The sequence below is a fragment of the Rattus rattus genome, chromosome 8 (genome assembly GCF_011064425.1).
Source record: "Rattus rattus isolate New Zealand chromosome 8, Rrattus_CSIRO_v1, whole genome shotgun sequence".
Lineage (NCBI taxonomy): Eukaryota > Metazoa > Chordata > Mammalia > Rodentia > Muridae > Rattus > Rattus rattus.
The window spans coordinates 110,958,279-110,963,525 of NC_046161.1; the positions used below are offsets into that span (position 1 = coordinate 110,958,279).

Here is a 5,247-nt window from a genome sequence, read left to right on the forward strand (position 1 = left end):
AGGCAGAGTCACTTTACTTTGGGGACATGGTTGCTGATAGGTTGCCTGTGCCTGTGGAGTATGGAGCCTGGAAAATGAGAATGTGAAATTGGAAGGACAGGTGTGTGTGTGTGTGTGTGTGTGTGTGTGTGTGTGTGTGTGTGTGTGTGTGTGTGTGTGGGGGTGTGTGTGTGTGTGTGTGTGTGTATGTGTGTATGTGTGTTGTGTGTGTGGTGTGGGGTGGGGTGTGTGTGGTGTGGTGTGGTGTGGTGTAGTGTGGTGTGGTGTGGTGTGGGGGAAGGAGGGGAACCTGGTTGGAGCTGGAGGGAAGTTGAGGGTGAATACCATCAAATATCATGGTATACTTGTATGGAATTTTCGGAGAACAAATAAAACACTCCTTAAAAATAAATGAAGAAAACAAATGCCCAACTTAAAATCACTCAAGACTGACCTATGGACGCCAGGCCACCTCTCTGTACCTCCATTTCCTTGAAGCAGTCACAGTCACGGTACCAAGAGATGGTCGGGTGAGTTAAAGGGATATAAATGTGTGGCTTAGAATTGTGCTAACTCTGTTGTCGGGGTTGTTAAAGAGTTGACTGAACAACAGCCAACACCCCAGATTCAAACCGTACGGACTCTCAGGAACGCCACTTCCCCACAGCCAGGCAGAGAACCTGAGAGTCAGGGGAGTCATGGACCCATCTGGTGAGAGGCAGCACTAGGAAGGAAGGTCAAGTTTTCCAGCACTGGTTACACCCCGAATCAATGCAATCTCCAGATCCCTCTCTCTTCCCCTATGTTCCTATCCCACTGTGGGAAGGAACTGTTCTGCAGTGTCAAGATAGTCAGTCACCCCCACCTGCAGTCAGCCTCTGACTCAGTGGCCCAACTAGGATGTCCTGAGCCATTCTTCCTATCCCTCAGCTTCTAGAGCCAAGAAGCCATGTCCGAGTGCACTGACCCATGCCTGGCCTGTGACCATGCAAGGTTCCAGCTCACACTATAGGAAATCATGCCACTGCTTCCTCTGCTGTAAAAGACAGACAAATCCGAGAGCGTTCTTCACCACACTGTCCGTTCCATTCGCCTTCTGGGTGCTGAGCACAGTCCCAGCACAGCAAGCACACAGTGTGTCTTAATCCTCACGCCGGCACACCAGGCTGGCCCGTTTAACCCTCTTCTCAGATAAGGCACAGTCGGCCTGGAGGCTGTCTCAGCCAAGGCCAAGCCCACTGGAGATCTCAGTCAAGATTCTTATCTGTCCTGCCCAACGGTTCATAAACCACACCATGGAATTCTTGGCGCGTGGAATTAAACACCACAGTTTGCTTATCTTAAACCGATAGCTGGCTGTTTCCCTCCTAGCACAAGCAAGCTCCTCTGTGATCACCACCAAGACTGACACATGGAGAATCTCCCAACAGAAGCCTCTGAGGCCATGCCTCTCCCACCTAGCGGTGACCCCAGCTCTGATCTATATCACCACAGTCAGCCCCGTCTAGATGCTTCTGAGGCTCTGGCTGCCACAGGGCCCTGAGCTTTTTCCTGTCTAAACCACACCAGCCACTCAAGCCCCCTCCCCCACCTCCTTTCTTGGAAAAATCCTCCAAGATTTACTCTCATAATCAGCATCGTGAACCAATCAATAACAACAATGATAAAACACACACAGCTCACTCCTTTTTTCCTATCCTTGGACCGGGTCTAGTACAAGGTCAGACTACAGCCCCATGAAACATTTCTGTGGAGTTTTGAATGGCATGGCTTCTCCCTACAGAATGCAAACAAAGCCTTGGAGACAGACAGTGCTAAACCATGTGGACGGGATGTCTCAGGCTGGGGACAGTGGACAGGAGTTCCTGTTCTCTGTGCCAGAAAATCAGGTATAGGACCTTGAATAAGTCCCCAGAACAGGAAGTCCAAGGCTCAGCTTCAACTAAATAACACTGGGCATTGGAGCTGGGAGGAAGGGCCAACCCCTTTCTAAGTATCTCCCTGCTTAATCCTTACACTGTCTTTGCGACTTGGGTTTAGTATGACCATTTCAGAACTGTAGTGACAAGGGGAAGGGGGCACTAATAACAGCAAAGCCGGGACCGTAAGGTCTGGCTCGGGTCACGAGCCTGCATTCTTAGTCACCGCACCCGATGCTGGGCCATGGTCACCTCGACCTTGTCTTACTTCTATGAACTAGTTCATGAAACGTGTCTTTCATCATCTCGGGAGATGTAGAGAGAGGCACAAATGAGTAGCAAGGTAAGATGAACAAGTAGAAGAAACAGGAGCAGAAGGGACCGGCAGGCCATCTGGGGACACCATGCAAAGCCTCTCAGAGAGGACACTGACTGGGAAGGGAGGGGTGTGTTTGCTTGGCTGGAGATGGTGAGAGTGCGTTTGTACATCTGAATCTTCTCGAATACTTCAGGATGCCCACTCTTGGTTTTTTTATTCAGCCGGTGCTCACAGGGCTGTTACATGTAGGAAACCTTGATGAAGCTATAAAAATAGGGGAGGCTGAAACCCCACCCCACCTACACTCACAGTTTGTCAGGAGCTGCGCAAAACGCAAGCAGCATGCCAATAGAAGTGAACTCAAGCACAGGTGAAGAACGGAGACAAAGCAGAGAAGGGGAAGGCGGCTGCGCCCGGTGGGGAGAATGAGGTGTGGTCAGTCAAGACTTGGAAAGGCATGTCAGACGAGGGTAGACATCTATGCGGAAAAAGCCTGCCACTGAATGGAGAATGAACAAGAAGGGGGTAGGGGTCAGCAACCCGGACAGGAAGGCTCCAGAGTCACGGTGTCTCTCCATATCTCTGTTCCAAGAGCAGGAAGCTAGAGCGGATGCCGTGGTTCGTAGGAGCCTCGTGACTTGATTGGGCTTTGAGACTCAGGAACACATGACTCCACCTGACCAGAGTTAGGAAGCTGTCTTGGGAGAGCATTTCCTTGGTAATATTTGAGGGGATATTAAAACAACCTTTTTTGTCACATTTTACCATTACAGTGCACTCTCAGATTTCTCTTCCATTTCCTTCTGGCGGTTATTAGGACCAGCCTTGTAGATGTATGCTCTTTCCCAAGCCGGGGAAATATGCCGGTGTTCTGTGATTGCTATCATCATCATCATCATCATCATCATCATCATCACCATCACCATCATCATCATCCGCTTGCTAAGCAAATGGACAGGGAACTAGGAAATTACTTTTTAAGACCACTCCAAAACCTTCTAACATTTCAAACCAACTTTATGCCATTTTCAAAACAAATTTGCCCATCAGTCTAAAAGCAATTCATTCCTCTATGTCATTTCAACCTTCCTCCCACACTGTGTGGTTAGAAAACCCAACCTTTGGCTTCTGTTACTCAAATTATGCATCTGTACTCCTTCTGCCTGCGTCTTTTCTTTCTTTGTTGCAGTAAAACCAAATCAAACTGTGTTTGAAGACCACAGCAGATAGATGGCTGGACGGTGTGCACATGGCTGGACGGTGTGCCTCTTTCCTTTTGGCACCAATTAAATCAGGTAATCTCAAGGAACAAAACCATAATTAAAAGAGAAGCCTTACACTAAGTATGCTAGAGAAAGGTGAAGGAAGAGAAAGAGGAAGAGAAGGGAAGGGAGGAGGAAGAGAAAGAGGTAAAGGAGGAGAAAGACGGAAGGGAGGATGAAGATAAGGAGGAAGAGAGAAAGAGGAAGAGGAGGAAGGAAGGAAGAAGAGAAGGAGAAGGGGAAAGAAAGAGGAGAGGAAAGAGAAAAAGAGGAGGGAGAGAAGGGGAAAGGAGGAAGATAAAGAGGAAAAGAAGGAGGAAAAGAAAGAGGAACAGGAGAAGAAAAGGAGAAGGGTAGAGAGGAAGACAATGAGGAAGAGGAAGAAGAAGGAAAAAAGAAAAAGACTGCTGCCCAAACACAGCTAGACCCACAGAGAGAACCGAGGGATTGGTTTTTCCTGGTGTCAAACCGGCAGTCCATGTGGCTGTCTCTGACTGAGCACACAGAAACTCCACAGAGGTTGGAAAATCCGCCTCACCACCTCCACTGTCCTTTCTCATCAGCAGATCCCAAAGGCCCTACTCTCAGAACTCTGAAAACTGCAGATCCTCCACTGTTAACTCCTGAAACGCGCAGAGCACAGCGGGACCAGCAGGGCATCCAGCAGCCCCTGAAACATCTGTTGATTCTGGAGTGTGAGCAAGAACGGAAACCAACGGTTTCCTCTTCCCTGGATCTCCCCACCAAGACTGCTACTTGAGATTGAGGCAAAACTCATCTCCCACAGCCCAGAGAGGTCCAGCATTTCTCCATTTTTTTTTAGACGTAGCACCCTCACCAATGCTGCCAGGATTGGTGTCGTCAGTTACCATCATTTTGGTAAAACTTTCTAAAATCTCGCCATCTAATGAAGTGTTTTTATGTCAAGGCGACTGATTCGAAAGCACAGACTTGATAGAGCATGCAGGAGAGACCGGGGCTTGAATTAGCCACAACCTTCTCTTACCGGCCAAAGAAAGAGAACACTGGCCCTCTCCACAGAGGAGCGCTTTGTGAAGGCCACAGTTTTAAAGAGCGTGTGCTCTGTCCGTGAGTAAATCTGAAATCGTCCTCATAACGCCCCCAAGCACATGTCTCTCAGTCATGTCACAGGCTGAACCCCAAGTCCCACAGCCAAACCTTTGCTGCTCTATAAGGTCGGAGATCTCTTCTTAGCCCAGGTTGTCTACTGAAAACCATGGGCTCCGGGATCATGAGGTGGGCTCAGCGTTTGCGCATGGCAAGAAGAAACTCCATCTGCCATCTGTTCTCTGTCTAAAGGCCTGGGGTAGCATTAGCAGAAGCAAGCTAGAGACCCCAGCTCTGCAAAACTTACACTTGTCCGCGCTTCTCCGCGAAGGTGGCCGGGCTTGCCTGATGGGAACCTCACCCGTCACTCAGGGAGCTACGAGGAATCACGCCTTCGTGGGTACCGTTCCATTTCCCGTCACGAGTTCCACCCAGCTTGCTGGATGGCGCTCCAGAAAGTACACTCTGAATGGAAGGAGGGTGGAGGGTATGGGGAGAGGCTTATGTGTGATTAGATGGTAAAGTAGTAAATGTGATTTTAAATGCTCTCCTGGGACGCGCTGAAACCTAAGGAAGAGAAAAGGCTGCAATTAGATAATGATTCCTCTGGCAGCCATGACAGACTCCCAAGTCTGGGGCCAGGCTGGGTCCTGAGCAGGATGGGCTGAGCCCCACCGCGCCCCTGCATGGCAGAGCGGCA

At 49.5% G+C, this 5,247-nt stretch overlaps 1 protein-coding gene across 1 annotated transcript in view; it reads right to left on the minus strand.

Annotated features, from left to right (window-relative positions):
* The window catches only part of Scn10a (sodium voltage-gated channel alpha subunit 10), a 112,742-nt gene extending 107,880 nt beyond the window's left edge, over positions 1-4,862 (minus strand). Inside the window, exon 1 of the mRNA XM_032909574.1 lies at positions 4,486-4,862. The gene's annotated coding sequence lies outside the window, so the exon portion shown is untranslated. The remainder of the gene's footprint in view (positions 1-4,485) is intronic.
* Between the last annotated feature and the right edge of the window lie 385 nt (positions 4,863-5,247).